This window comes from Peromyscus maniculatus, chromosome 1, assembly GCF_049852395.1.
Source record: "Peromyscus maniculatus bairdii isolate BWxNUB_F1_BW_parent chromosome 1, HU_Pman_BW_mat_3.1, whole genome shotgun sequence".
NCBI classification, from domain to species: Eukaryota; Metazoa; Chordata; class Mammalia; order Rodentia; family Cricetidae; genus Peromyscus; species Peromyscus maniculatus.
The window spans coordinates 90,688,345-90,704,270 of NC_134852.1; positions in this window are offsets into that span (position 1 = coordinate 90,688,345).

The following is a 15,926-nucleotide window of genomic DNA, read 5'->3' on the forward strand; positions in this document are numbered from 1 at the left end:
AGGAAATCAGAGGGTTTCTCCAAGCTGGTTGGCAAGTGAGGGGCGGAGTCAGTATCCTAGAATGGGTAAATCAAGTGTGGTTCTGATTTCCCTCAGGGAGGAGCTGTTTGGAGGGGGGGGGGGCTTTGTGGCTGTGTTGATTAGGAGTAGGCGCACCTACCTGCTTTAGCCCAATGGAAGTGCCCTGCTGAGGACAGCCTGGCCTCGGGAGTGGACTGACTCTGAAAGGCTCTATCTGCATACACAGCATGTGTCCAGAGAGACACTGCCTGACCTTGCTGCTCCCAGTGCTAATCAAAAGCCTGCCTGGCTTTACCCCCAAAGGAGTAAATTGCTTGCTTGAGGGTGCCCGTAAAGCACAATGTGGAGCTGAGCCTTGCGGTTTGGAATCCAACATAGGTCTAGGTACAACATCCCACCGAGCTCTGAGCTGGGTCCTGAGACTTAGGAGCCAGCAAAGATTCACAGTCGAGTTGACCGGGGAACCTGGGAAACCCATGGAGGTCCCTGGACTTGGAGGGCAGCTGAAGGGAAGCACGGTGGTGCTGTCAGGTCAGGTCTGCTGCTCTGGTGCAGTGAGCCCCAGTTTTATACTGCGGGGGCCACTAGTCCACTCATTTTACAGGTGACACGAAAGTCCAGAAATGTTGTTACATGTCCCAAGTCACAGCTGGAAAGTGACAGAACTGAGATTTAACACCCACCTCATTGATTGCAGTCTGGTCTCCTAACCCCAAATATATCCTGTTTGCCTGGGCCACTTTAAGAGAGGTCTCCTAAGCCCTAACCGTCCCGTCCCCCGTTCCATATGAGGAGACATTAACCTCTCCCTCCAAGGTTCCTACAATATCATGCCTGGGGCCTTCCCTAATTCTATCTAATTTCATCTCTGGGATATGTCAAGACTCGGAGCCTGGGCATTAGAGCTGGAGAAGGAATTCAGAGCCATATGCAGATTGGGGGCCTTCAGTTAGTATTGCTGTTGAGGACTATGCTGTCTGCTTCCTGGGGGCTGGTCATCTGCACTCTGCAGATGCTGCCCTTTCTTCGGGTTCTTGACCTAAAAGACTGATGGAAAGGGAAGGATGCTCCTGGGTCCACCCCAGTGCTCCTCAGAGGTGGACCTATGGGGGGCTGCGGCAAGGCTGAGGCTGGAGGAGCAGACAGGGGAGAGCAGAGATGACACTCAGGTTCATGAATCCTTGGGACTCTCCCCAAACCATCGGGTTGTTTGTTTGTTTGTTTGTTTGTTTGTTTGTTTGTTTTCAGGACAACCCTGAGGGAGAATTAAGAGAAATTCTGAGAGAAAGGACTCTTCCAACCCTGGGAACCCTCTGCCTCTTTTATCCCAGCTCACAACAAATAAAAGTTTGAAGACTTTGTCTCTAATATTTTTTTTTTTCTGGGCAGACAAGAGTGAGGAAAGGAAGATTCGATCACTAGCAAAGACAGCTCATGGGATATTGAGGTGTGATAGGGAGGATGGAGTGAGAAGCCTCAGACGATCGTCTCTCTTACCTGGGCTAGGGTCAGGAGGGCAGCCAGAAGCCTAGCTTGTGTTCAGGCTCGAGAGTATAAGCGTCTTGACTTAGGAGTGCTGGAGGTTCTGAACTGGGAACCTGGTCCCAGTGTACGCCTAAGCCTCAAGCAATGTCTCCTCCATTTTCACCATGATCCCATAAGATGATCACATTTTCCACTTTAGGAAACCGAGGCTCAGAGAGGCTTAGACACAGTCAGAGCCACACAGTGAGGAAACAGTGGCCCTGGGCTCCGGATCTCTATGAACAGAATGGGAAGCAGGGGGTCATGAGGCTTGGAAAGCCTTTGACAAGTTTTTTCATGTATGCGCAAAATCACAATCATGCTTTCATCAGTTTTCATTCTCACAGGCCCTTGTACCCCAGACAATAATTAACACTTTCTTGCTCCCAGCACAGCTCTAAGTGCTTGCGCAGCCCCAAATTACATTTAATCCTCAGGCGTTGGTGTGCATAGCTGGGCACCGTCCATCCTTATCCCCATCTGAGCTACGGAGAGGGTAAGAACCAAGAAGCTGTTCAAGGTGGCTGAGCGCTGCTGAGATGTGAGATGTCAGCTGTGGAATGCCTGTCTGTCCAGTCGCCAGATGCTTGCTTACCCACTGCCCCCCTAAAAAGCTTGGTGGCTGGCCAGCCCGATTTGACCCCAAGATCCCAAATGAAAAACTCTCTCGCCGGCTCACAGCAGCCGGAACCACCGAGTAGTTGGAGCCAGAACCACCGACTACCAGTCGGCACTCCCCGGGGCGCCCGGATCCTGCGGCCAGAACTGCAGGCTGGAGCCCCGGGGCACCGGGAGGAGCCAAGATCCTGGGCTGGGAGGAGAGGACTAGGAGGCGGGCGGCACAAAGAGCTTTTTATTCAAATTTGTTTAGAGTTTCGCGAATTTGCATGAAAAATGTGTGAGAAAAGCCAGCTCCGGTGACCTCATCCGCACCTGCCATTAACGTTCAATTAGCGGCTGAATAGTGCCTGCCGACGCGACGTGCAGAGAATCTTGCCTGCCCCGCGCAGCGCGGCGGCGGGCCGGGCGCGGGATCGGGAGGAGGGGCGCGGCGGGGAGCAGGCCTCCGCCTGGGGCTCGGGGCCCCGACACCCAAGGCCTCCGCACCCTCAGTCTGGAGGGAGCCCGGAACCCCAGGGCCCCGGAGCGCCGGGCGGTTTGCAGCGACACTGGGCCCTGGAGATCAGGGCTCCCTAGGGTCCCAGCGGAGTGCAAGCTCTCCGGCCTCCCGGACCGAAGGTGGCGGGCGAGTCCTGTCCCGACTCAGACAAGCTTCCTCGCCACCTTCCGGACAAAGTGTCAAGTACAAGTTCAAGTTCAGGGGCAGGCCCCAGGAGGAAGGCGGGTGGGGGGAGCCATCCCCAGCTGCCTTTGTTCTCCGGGATAAGCGCTCCCACGTCCCCCTCCCGGGCGGGGCCCGGCAGATACCCCCGCCCCGCCCCGCCGCGCCCCGCAGCAGCCGCCTCCTCCCGCCCGCGCGGTGCCTGTGCCGGGGTCCCGGCCACCCTGCTCAGGGCCACCGAAGGGTCTGGGGGCTCGGGGCGGGGGGATGCGCGGTCCGAGCCCGTGGGAGCCTCCCTAGCCCCGCAGTCCCAGCAGCAAACTGCGCTTGGTCGGACGGATGCCCGCGCGCGCGGAGGTAAGGACCCTTGGCGGGGTTCGTCTGCACCCCCTGTGCCCCGCCCCACTCCGGGCCGGACCGACCTAGACCAGCAGCGAGATCAACTGCGTGCTGCAAAACCTCCAGGTTGGGCCTCACGGGGGCGCGCTGCGGCTCCAGACCTTCGAGGGTGCCAGACTTGGGCGGGGGGGGGGGGGGGGATGAGTACTGGGTCAGGGGCGCCTTGCGGAGGTTGGGAGAGAACATTGATTGGCCTCTTTCCCAAGGGCAGCTGATTCACCATCTTTCTTGCAACACTCTCCTGGCCTCCACGCCTGCATCTCTTTGGCTTCGTGCACCTCAGATTTCAGCAGGGAGGGAGGGTACCAGAGCTAAAGGATATCGCCTCAGACTCAAGTCCCCTTGGGAAGGAGGACTGAGGTGTGCTTGCAGCTTAGCTAAGAGAGGAATCACTCTTAGCTAATAGAGCCGTGCACGCTCCTTCCCCTCTCCGCGACACCTAATTGGAAGTTCTGTGACTAACGCCGGTTGCTGGTGTGGGCCGAGGTGGGCTGAAACCCAGTGTCAATGCTGGGAACTTTATTCTGCCTCTAAGACCTCCTTCGGTTCCTACACGCCCGGTTCTGGGACTTTCCGAGTTAGGGGTTACCCTTTCCACCCCGCCCTCTTCTAAACTGAAAGGACACGGAGGGCTGCGTCAGAGCCGCCTTTCACTCTCCTCTTCTGGATTGGACGTCGTTTACGCGACACTGCTTTACATACTGTCCCAACATCCATGATAGTCGGTTTCTGAACCCACAGTAAGTTAGAAGCGGGGAGTCAGAAGTGCGTGTTCCCCACTCCACCCGCCATGGTGCTTCCCGTGCGTTCCTTTCTTTCGTTTGTGGGGGGGGTCTCCTCCCTGGTGTCTCATTTGTGGGACACCGCCTGGCCAAACGTTGACGAGTTTCTCCTTGTTCAGGATGCTTGTTCAGGCTTGTTCAGACCTCTCTCTCTCTCTCTCTCTCTCTCTCTCTCTCTCTCTCTCTCTCTCTCTCTCCATCTTCAGCTGTACTGTCAATATTTATCAATAAGTGAAATGACTTATGGATAGATGAATTATAAAAACGATACAGCATCCATTTAAAAAGCGTTAAGTTTGCATTGGTCTTGGTTTTACTATGCACTTCACGGTCAGAAGCTCTCAGCTACTTCATCCTTCTGTTCCGTAACTTTGGGGGTCTCATTCGCAAGCAGGGACCATGAAAACAGAGGATAAAAAGGCTCTTCCAGGGGTTCTATTAAAAAGAACGGGAAAACATTCAGTGGCAAAAAATTTGCTTTACAGTATTTTGTGAAAGAAGTAGCAGAAGGGAACCCCTTCAACACCATGCCGCTCTTCACTCCATCTGACTGAGTGTGGGGTGGCCTGGGAGAGCTAGATGCATGGGACCCTCTGACAAAGCCTTAGTGTGCCCTGAAAGTGGAGATCAGCTCCACCAGACCTATCACCAACAACTCTGTGTGTTGTTGGTTTTATACACACACACACACACACACACACACACACACACACACACACACACACACATATATTGAGACATGGTCTCTCTTTGTAGCCTTAGCTGTCCTGGAAATCACTATGTAGATCAGGCTAGCCTCAGACATCTCCGTGCCTCTGCTTCCCAAGGGCTGCTATTAAAGGTGTGTGTGACTATGCCCAGTTTATCACCAACATGCTCATGAGAGAGGAGTCTGGGGAGAAGTTTCTATTTCTTAAAAAGAAAAGAAACCAAAATAGCTTTATATATTTATTTATTCTGTGAATATGGGTGTTTTGCCTGCAAGTACATCTGTGTATCACGTGAGCGCTTGGTGGCCTCAAAAACCAGAAGAGGGCATGGATCCTCTAGAAGTGGAGTTTCAGACTTACAGATGGAAGTGAGCTGCCATGTGGGTGTAGGAATCAAACCTGGATCTTTTGAAAAAGCAGCCAGTGCTTTTAACCATTGAGTTATCTCCCTAGTCCCCTAAATGACTTTTCTTTGTTTGAAAGGAAAAAAAAATCTATGGAGGCAGTTCTAGACTCTTTCTCTTTCTCAGGGGAGCTTGGGGCTAGAGGTCTCATCCACCTGATTCTCCCTAGGGGGTTGTGACATCTTAAATGAACCTCACCTTTCCCTCCAACACCTCCCAGTTCATACTCGGGTAAATAAGGACACACTAGGCAGCCACAGTTTGCAAAGAGAGGCATAAATTGAAGGTGTTGATGGTGATGTTTCTATTTGTATGTATCTAATCCTGAAGTTCTCTCAATTAAAGGACATGGATCTTGTTCTTAGCCCCCTTTGAAGAAGAGAAAAATGAGGAATGGAGACTTGACTATTTGCCTCACAACTAGGAAGAGGTGCAGGTGGTTTAGATGTATGGCTATGTATATGGCCAAGATTCTGACTTGTCCCTAAAGCCTCTCTCCGAATCCTCATTTGGCTCCCTCTTCTTTACGAAGCTGTCACTTTGGTCAAATCTCTATTTCTTCATCTGTAAAATGGGCTTGCTGATGGGTCTCGGACTTGCAGTGAGGGTGATGCTGTTTGACTGGATACCGGAGACATTATCGATGAACCTATGGGTGGCAGACAGTGTTGTGAATACCAATCATCTCTAATAGTTGGTACTGTCCTTTCCCTCCCACTCCAAAACACAAGAAGAATTTGACCCTCTGGGTTGTCTCAGTGCTGGAAGAAAGCAATGGGGAAGACGAGCTGGGTCTAGGAAATGACACTACCCACAGCCAAGGAAGACTCACTGACCCACAGGGTCCTAAATCCAGACACATAGAAAGCTCTGCCCCCTAAGCAGGTTGGGAGGGGTGGACACTGAAAAAAAGTCCCTGTGGATAATTGAGAGACTTACAGACCAAGATAGAAAACTCTCAAGGGGGTAGATCTGAAGCATGTTCTTATTTTCTCTCTTAGTCATAGATTGGTTAACCATCACCTCTGGATAGAAAATAAGACTAGATCCTGCTACCAAAACAAATCCTGTCCCTGGGCTGGCTACCTCTGCCACCTTTTGAAAAATTAATGTTTATTTATCCAGGGTTTGTCTTGTGCCAGTCAGTGTTTTGGGTGTTGGGATGAAGCAGAGAACAAAACAGAAATGCCCCGTGGAGCTGGTGTGTGTGTGTGTGTGTGTGTGTGTGTGTGTGTGTGTGTGTGTGTGTGTGTTATACAACAGAAGAGAGAACATTGGGATAGCTATGTGGGCTACAGGTCTATTACCTGCCTCTGAGCGGGATCCTCCATGGTGAGACGGGTCAATTGGGATTCTCTCTCCGTTACTCATCCTTGTGTGCTGAGGACACACAGCCATCTCTGCCTGTGGTGGTTAGTCAGGAGAGAAAGACTGACTGGGACTCGGGACTCCTTCTTTAGCAGGCAATAAGTAAAGGCCACTGGGAAACTAGATCAGCGGTAGAAGCACTTACCCAGTACCTGTGAGGTCCTGGGTTCCATCCCCAGTACCCAGTACCCAGTACCCAGTACCCAGTACCCAGTACTCAGAAACATAACAAACATAAACAAACATAACAAATTCCAACCATCTGACTTGATGTGGGTGTTTGGCGCTTCCCCAAGCAGCAGTACAAGAATAGGAATAATGACATTCTGTGATAGAGACCAACAGGACTGGGAAGGGTGGAGCTGTGTTCAGAGGTCTCGGAAATTACATTAATAGCTAACCCATTGTATCAGCCCATTTGTGATCACGATGCCAATACTGTTATTAATCTGTATTAGTTACATCAAAGCACCGAGATGAAATAAAGTGGCCCAGAGTCACAGTGGGAACTAGCACATGGGAGTCAGATGTGAATCCCAGGTAGGCTTGCATACTGAACACATGATCTAACTGCTTATCTGGGCACTGGGGAAGGGTTTCTCCCCGGCTGAAATCTACCCCCTAGAAGGTCCTAAGAATTGTGGAGATTTCCTTCTGTCACAAGCTTCTAAACTTGTCTGCCTCTCTGTCTGTCTGTTTTGAGGTAGAGACTCACTCTATAGCCCAGGCTGTTCTCCAACTTGTAGCAATCCTCCTGCCTCAGCTCCCCAGATGCTGGGATTACGCACCTAGCACCCCTCCTACTTCTTTAGAGATGCCAGGAGTCTTCTTTTGCAACTTTCCGTCTCTTGGCAGATAAGGAAACTGAGTCTGGGAAAGGACTTGCCTGAAGTCATTGTCAAACTAGGCACCTGCACTCCATCATGGTCTTGGCAGAACTCGATCAGCAGGTGCCAGCCAGGCTGGAACTGAATGCAAAGACCTCAGAGGGAAGAGCTACTGTCTGGGCTAGAGACTGCTCCAGGCTCAGCTGCCCACACTGCTGGGCACCTTGGTGCCAGGAGAGCAAAAAAAGGTGATCCAGATGGTCTTCAAGGGCTTCAGAGGACCCGGGGCGCAATGTGCTCAGAGAACCAGAACCCTCTGGAAAATGCCCTCTCTTTGGAAGGAGGAGAGAATGTCAAGGCCAGTCTGAATTTGAAGTCAAAATGCCAGGAAGAATGTTATATATCTCTCCATGCTTGGGGAGCCTCAATTTCTTTCCATTCTCTGAGCTTCCATTTCTTATTGGTTGAAGGAAGACAAAGACACCTCCCTGAGCCCGGTGGGTGCCGAGAGGGAGTGTAGAAGAGGGGGTGAAGGCGCTCTACCAGGAGGAAGGTGGAGGGGGACCCTGCTTACTCCACATCAATTCAATAATTTTGAAATTTTGAGTTCTAGACCAGAGACTCCATCGCAAATCCAGAAACAGGATGGAAAATGGTGCAGAGGGTACAGGATGGGGAAGGAGGAGGCAGGGATGTACTTCCTCTGAATTCCCCTAGGCAGGATCCACCAGAGATCCACCTCACCCTACCCCAACCCTAGGGACTTGCTGCAGTGAGGAGGAAGCTAGGGTGGGGGGCAGTGCTTTCTGGTTAGAATTCTACTGTAATGATTTCCACCGGTTGTTAAGCTGGATGCCAGTTTAAATCGAGTTTTCGGGATTTTCCTGGCGGAGATAGAGGCTATATCACCAACTAACCGAAACACACAATATTGGTGAAACAGCCAGAGTAAAGAAAAAGTATTTTGTTCCACTCCAGTCACCCCCAAATCCAGACCCAACTCTTCTTGGGTGAAAGATTTCTGCCTCTGTTGACTCTGAGGTCAAAGTTAAGAAGCACCAGGTCTGATCCAAAGAACCATTTTTGTGCCCTGCTTTTGCATGGCACCTCACAAGGCCTGCCTAACTCAGTAAACTGAGGGAGACACTTGAAGCCCCTGGAACAACTGACCTTGCTCAATGAGGCTTTGCTGGAAGCCAAGGATGCCCCCCCAGGCCCTAAATTAGTCTGCCCCAAAATGTATTAGCCCCAAACTCTCCTAGAAAAATAAACTTAGTAGAGGACTGGCCAGTCAACTAGGGGCGGAGGGACTGCTTTCTTTCTTTCTTTCTTTCTTTCTTTCTTTCTTTCTTTCTTTCTTTCTTTCTTTCTTTCTTTCTTTCTCTAAGAATATTATTTATTATATTATATTATATTATATTATATTATATTATATTATATTATATTATATTATATTATATTATATTATATTATATTATATTATATTATATTATATTATATTATATTATATTATATTATATTATATTATATTATATTATATTATATTATGTTTATTATGTTTATTATATTGTTATGGTTTGTTTAAAATCCTAATGTGAAGGAAATCACTCAGGGTGTTGGTACCAATGGCCCTCCTCCTGAACACACTGATATCGATTAGTCTTCGAAGCAGCCAGGTGGTGGTGGCACATGCTTTTATTCCCTCAGGAGGCAGAAGCAGGCAGATCTCTGAATTCGAGGCCAGCCTGGTTTACAGAGTGAGTTCCAGGACCATCAGGGCTACACAGAGAAACCCTGCCTCAGACCAAAAAAAGTCTTGAAAGCAATATATATATATATATATATATATATATATATATATATGACATATATATATAAGACATATATATATAAGACATATATATATATATATATATATATATGTCTTAGCATGCTTCTTTGGTCTACCTCTCGCGGCTCCAATCTCTCATTTCCTGCCCGAATTTGAGGCCCCAAGTAGGGGCCAGCAGTCACCTTGCGACTGGGACCGGGCAGAGCCTGTCTGTGGATCTGTAGGTCTTGATTTGCTTCCTGCACCCAGCGGTGCAGGGTTCCTGCCCTTTTAGCCTAGGAACTTCAGAGGAATCTCAAGTTCCTCCATCTCAAAACATTTACCCAAGGTTGTCGGGCCAGAAAGCTGTTCTTACCGGGTTGGCCAAGCAGCTAAGCGTAGTGCTGGCCGCATCTGGACCTCTGGTGGCTCAGCTGGCAGGACTGTTATCCTTCTTCCTACGTCTCTTTGGCGCAGGGCGTTTCCAGAAGTAACTCACCCTGGAACTCTAACTCAGGCCCTAACAGGAGACTTGAAGGGAAGCGTTTCCTTTCTTACAAGCCTTCTTTTTTAAGCATGGTGGCTAGCTCGCCTTGCCCGCCCGTCCTGCCCAAAGCTGATGGCAGTACAATTAAGGCCCTTGGGCCCTAACTCCGACCTTCCTTCCTACTGTTCTTCTCTATGTCTCTGCCAGTGGCATTCCCAATCACGATATCGATTTGCCTGAGAATCGGGTTTATCGTATCTCTATAATTTATTCTAACCTGGAGGTTCCAGAAAAGTCTCTAATGGATGTCAATATGTACAGTGTGCCTCAAAAGGGAGAGCTGTCGGGTTATTCGCGATGGGAAATGTAAAACTTGCCTGGTGGTGGGTAACATCAGTTCCCTGCCCCTCGTTTCCTATCATCCTGAAAGAATTTTCTCCTCAAGGGGAACCCAGCTTGTCTGAAACCCATTTCTCCTGTCCGATTCTGTAGGCTGGAGATAAGTTATCTTAGCAGGCTTTTCGAAAACGATTTAAAACAACAGCAACAGAGAGCAATCCCGACAGGCCCCAGGAGGACGCACACCACTGGTGTCCCCGACCTCGGGACATCACGAACACGCAGCACCTTAGCAGCCTGGGGTCTGCCCCCCACACACTGCCCGGCCGGCCGGCCGAGGACCGGAGCTGTCGGCCGGTGCTCTGCGTTCCGTCCCGTGGCTAAGCACAGGACAGCCTGCACGCTGTGCCCGCCCGGGTCGGCTCCCGCCAAGCTCGCTCTGCCGAAAGCTGGTGGTACTTAGGGATTCCGCAGCCGCGGCGAGGGCAAGACCGGGTTTGTCCCACGACCTTGGCGCCAGCAAACTGGAGAATGAGACAGACCCCAATTTTCTCCCTTTGGAGTTGAAACAAAACCTGAAAGCCCGAGCTGGTCCGCACCGCCAGAGGTGGCGCCTCAGCGGCGGGTGCCAGAACGGTTCCCAGGCCTGGGTGGGTTCCACGTCCCGTCCTAGTTGTCCAGTTAGTTAGCTGGTTAGCCAATAGTTAACTCCCAGGCGACATTTATGTAAACGCAAGGCCAGATCCCACGAGCCTCTGCGGCCTCCAGCCCGAAAGCTGCTCGGCTGGGCTCCCAGAGGAGGGTCGGAGGGAAATTCCTGGTAATTAGAGGGGAGGTTTTCCCGGGGCGCCCCTCTGTGATGTGGCCTTGGCTCCAGAAGAGGAACAAAGGGCTTAGGTGCCTGCGCTCGGCGCGCCCTCCGGGCCCGCGCGCCCCGCATCCCGCCCCCTCTCCGTGCCGCGGCGGCCGCGGGCTTTGTGCGCTGGGGCCGCGCGCCGAGCTGCACCTGCCCGGCTTTAAGTACCTTGGCTAGGCAGCGCGGGCGGCTGTTCTAATCGCCATCTCCAAAGTACCTGCTCATGAATAAACACCAGCCCCATTTGTCAGGTACTTAGCGCTCATTGTGAAAGGGAAATTGGTCCTTTTCTGAAAGTGTCTATCCTCAACCCATCTGCACAGTCCTGGTTGCAGAATTTCCCCCACCCTTCACACACACACACACACACACACACACACACACACACACACACACACTCACAACACGAGGCTCCTCCAAGCTAAAATAAACTCGCTTTTCTTCCGGTAAGTGCGTGATTGAGCCGCGACAATAGGCCGAGAGGAGGAGGCCGCTGGGTCAATAGCCTGCGTCTCTCCCATTGATAGGAAAAGTCAGCACCGCTCTGCGTCTGCCACAGGGGCTTTGCAAGTCGTACTTGCATAAACCCGCAGACATGCTGCCCAATGGGTTTCCCGGACACTGGGCAAAATACTGGAAGCAAAGGTCCGAGAGGTCCGATAAATATTCCTACCAACTTTGGTGCCTCACAGTACTGTCATATCCCCCACTTTCCTCACTCGGGCGTCTTATTTTGATCTGGGTTTTAAGTCTTGGGCATTTGTGACGGAGAACATAAGAATCCGGATAACAATTTGCAAACACCCAGGCCAGTTGCGAGGGATGGAGTGGAGTGGCGCTTCCAGGAACCCGGCTGCACCGAAAATGTAAGCTTGCATCCGCAGCCAAGGGTTCAGAATGCTCGGAGGAGGGAAGGGGTAGCCTGCCCTGCCAATACATTCGTACTTGCCTCCCAGGGGGCATAAAAGTTGAAGCTAACAGCTATGCATTTTAGGTTCACACGAAGGCGGGAGAGTAAGCCGCAAGTAGCCGGTTGGCGTCCTGGGGGTACGCTTCTTTTCCACCCATACATTCTCGCCGAGGACGACGTCTGTGCTTTCTGTGTGCCTGGCGCCTGTTCCCAGGACTTTTCCCAGGGTGGAATTCGTCCAGACGCACAGCGATTTTCCAGACCTGCGGACAACCACGAGCAGCTCTGAAAATGAAAGTGTTTGCGAAAGGGAGATTTCTCTAAATGAGTCCAGGGAAGTCGCTTTGTCTTCATTCAGCTCTCTTGATTTCGTTCAGTGTTTACAAACACCAGCCCAGAGCCCTTACACCAAGCCCAGCTCTGACACCCGGCCCTTGCGTGGTTCATGGAGGTGGCCACGGGATTCCGGGATCTGAATGCTCCAGATGTTCAGATATGCAAGACTTGAGTGCAAATCCAGGGATTCCTAGCTCTCCGTTGACACTAAATGCCGGTGGCCTTTGCACACCCAGTTTCCAGATCCTTGCCAAGCATTAGGAAGGAGTTTGGGGCTTCTGAGTCCGGGGGTGGTGCGGTCAGTGGTGAGCCGACCTAGTGGAGGTGGGACTCTGCCCATGAACCACATGCCTAGGCCAGGTGAGGGCGGAGACTGCTGCAGGCTCCTCCAGGTATACCGGAGAACCATGGCTGTCCTGGAGTCTTTGGCTAGCCGCATACTTCCACCCGAGTGCAGAGACCAGACTTTCCAGATCCTATCCAGTCCTGGCCAAAGAAACGAAGTTGGCATAGCAGAAACTCACCTCAAACACAGCCACTTACTTGAGGAATGGTCTAGAAAACAACAAGCTCTGGGTTCTCTTTGTCATTAGCAGGTGGTAGTTGATAAGAGGATGCATTGGAGTGAGGGCAGGTACAGAAGGGACAAGTGATTTTAGGAGACAGCCTTCAAGTAGGAATAGCTAAAACAAACAAACAAACACACACACACACACACACAAACTCCCTGGTCTCCACCCCAGGGGTTCAGGATCTGAACCCCACAGGACCCTTTAATTTGGAGAAGACCCTTGGAGAGGACTCCGGAATCCAAATTAGCTGGCCTTATGTGTCCGTGTCGGAATGTCTTATGGCAAGTGTGTGTACTTCTTTACAAATCTACGGGTTTGGGGAGGCTGATTGTTGCGGGAGCTGAGAGGTTCCCCTGGGGCAACAGATCGGGTGGACCTCAGATCACAGCAGGAGCACGAAGGGCTTTGAGCTGCTCCCTCCAGTGCTCAAGCTTTCACTTTCTGGATCAAACCCTTTGGTGCACATCCTTGCTGTCCCAAAGGAACCAACCCCACTCCTCCCAACGGCAGGGGCGTGGAGCCGAGTCCAGCGGGAACAGAGCAGAGCGTAGCTTCAGACCTGGGTCCTCCACCTAGCGGGGCCGCCGGGTCAGAGGCCTGGTGCAGCTGCTGGAGAAACGGGGCACACGTGGAGACGCTTCTTCTTGGACTCAGGTCTCACAGGAAAGGCCTGGAGTAGATGTCTCTGCTTGTGCTCAAACCACCACCCTCCGCACATCTCTACAACACAGCCTTTCCTTCCCAAGTCTCACGGCCCCTATCTTGGGCCCTGGTCTGTTAAAGCCTCAGTGAGGGCCAAGAAAGAAGCGTGGGGGTTGCAGAGGCTCTCTCATGCTGCTCGGGGAGCAACCGCGTGAGCCCCCCCAAACATGGTCATGGCATGTGGTGCTGGTACTTAACCTCTAAACGGGTTTGAAAAGGAACCTGTCGTCCCATCCTATCTCCTTCTGAAAACCCCTTGATTCCCTGAAAGGATTCAGCCTACATATAGCAAATTTCATCTTCGGGCCATTTGCCTTTGCCAGGGCCCCTGCTCTGGCGACATGCTGCCCACATAGCACTTACTACAGCTGGGGATGTAGGCAGGGAAGATCTTCACCTGTGGTGCAGGGCAATGCCCTCATTCTCCACAACAGACCTTGCCAGCAGAGAGAGCTGTCTGTGGTCTCCCTAGACACTGGCGCACCACCCAAGGGCAGGCTTCCGCAAGCTTCTGAACCCTGCCCTTCTCGGTCTGTGGTGGGTAAGAAATAGGGTCTTGCTCTTTCTAGGGCTTTTCACGCGCTTTCTTAGGCTGCCTGGAGTGTCTCGGAACACACCAGAGATCAGCAGCCAGGGCCGACTCCGGGTGCTCACACTCCACCCAATCTCTACACACCTTCACCCACTAGCAATCTGTGTGGGATGGAGGAGGCAGGGTGTTTTCTAGAACCCTTACAGACAAGGGGCTGCAGTTCCCTGCTCCCCGACGGTGTAGTTTCGTGGTCTTGGTTCCACGCTGGCTGTGCAGTTTCCTAGCTCCTCTCAAAGTGGAGCGGAGAACACAGATGCATAGATTTCACTGTTTGGACTCCGGGGTTCAGGTCCGCAGCTGCGTGTGCTCGAATGGTCTCCTCCAGAACCGTCTATTACAGGCCCGCCGGCAGAGGGCGCCCTGGGAGAGGAAAGGAGCGGGTTTGAATGCCTTTCCCGGGTCCCTGGCGCCACACTGTGGGGCTAGATGATTCACAGCCGCACCTGTCATCACTGTATCCCAAACTGGCAGTCCCTTGGACAAAGCTACCGAAGCAGGCCTGAAGGTGGGTGGGAAGGAGGCGTCCCCGCCTACGGCAGGAAGGATGCGGGCTACTGCTTCACAGAAGATCTTTTTATAACCACGTGAACACTGAAGGGAGTCATTGTTAGGCACACTGTGGAGGTGTGTGCGTGCCAGCAGTGTGTGCATGTGTTCACACGGAGTGTGCAGAAGCAGGCGAGAGGCAGAAGATGTAGTCCCTGGGATGGCTCTTAATTCTTCTGCGCGGGTCGAGTTTGTCTAGAACATTTAGTTCAAGTAATCTCTCCTCTTTGGTGGTGGGGATGGAGGCAGGGTTTCACTAAGTAACCCAGGCAGGTCTTGAAATCCTGATTTTCCTGCCTCAACGTCCCTAGGGCTGGGGTTGCAGGTATGTACTCCACACCCAACTTGAGCATTCCCTTAAATGGCAGGAAACTGAGGCCCAGAGACTGGGACAGATTTATCCAAGGTCCTGCAGCAATTATAAACAGTATAGCGTTGACTCAGCTAAGGCTGGCAAAGAGCCACCTCTCAGCTGTCATTGGATCACCAATATCCTCTACTGTTAAACAATGAAACTGTACCAGGTCGATGCTTCTGGGTCACAGCTGAAGGTGTGTGTGTGTGTGTGTGTGTGTGTGCGCGCGCGCGTGCGCGCGCGCACTTATGGGAGGGTACATGTGTCTATATATGTATGAAGCTGTATTTGTGCCTATGAAAGTGTGCATTTGTGGAGTGCTTTGTATAAAGGGTGTAGAATAATAAAGGGATCTGTGTGTCTGGGTAGTGTGTTCATGTGTAAAGGGATGGCTGTGACTTGGGGATAGCTATTTCTTCAGACGGTGGGTGTGACACATTTCTATACCTCGTCCTCTACTCCCCACTGATCCCTACTCTCTGTTTTCCCTGCTCCTTCAGAGGAGCCCTGGAGCACACTCATCCTTGAGCCCCAAAGAGAGGGTGGGCGGGTCGTGGGGTGCTGGCTCCAGGGTGTGGCTATGTCCCAGCAGGCTCCAAGGGTTGCAATTAGGCAAAGCTTCTGGTCTGCAGAAGGAGGAGGAGGATTATGGCAAATTCATTTCTGTTTTCCAGCCCAGTAAGCCTGCAGCATGTCCCTGATGTTAGCATGAGAATGAGCCAGGGCTCTGTGAGCCCCCCCCCCCCCCACCGACCTGCTGACCCCTGTCCCCCCACGTGAATAGCAGGACTCACGGCCTGGACAGCCTCTCGAACCAGTGCTTGCAAAGCCACGGCTCCTACTCAGGGTAATTTAATATATTTTAAGCCCCCGGCGGCTTTATTTTCCCTCCTTTTTGAGTTTGTTTTAGGCATTCAGAGCTCTCACCCCGTCATTAGACAGCCTTATTTGACGGATGGAAGGAGCTGCTATGAGACCACAGCCCTTTGTATCCCCCACATAAGCTGGGCTTCCCCGTAATTAGAATGGTATTCCCAGCCATTGAGGCCTTTCATGAGGCGGAACAAAAACTCCCCGAGATGAATATCCCCCAACTCTCAGCCC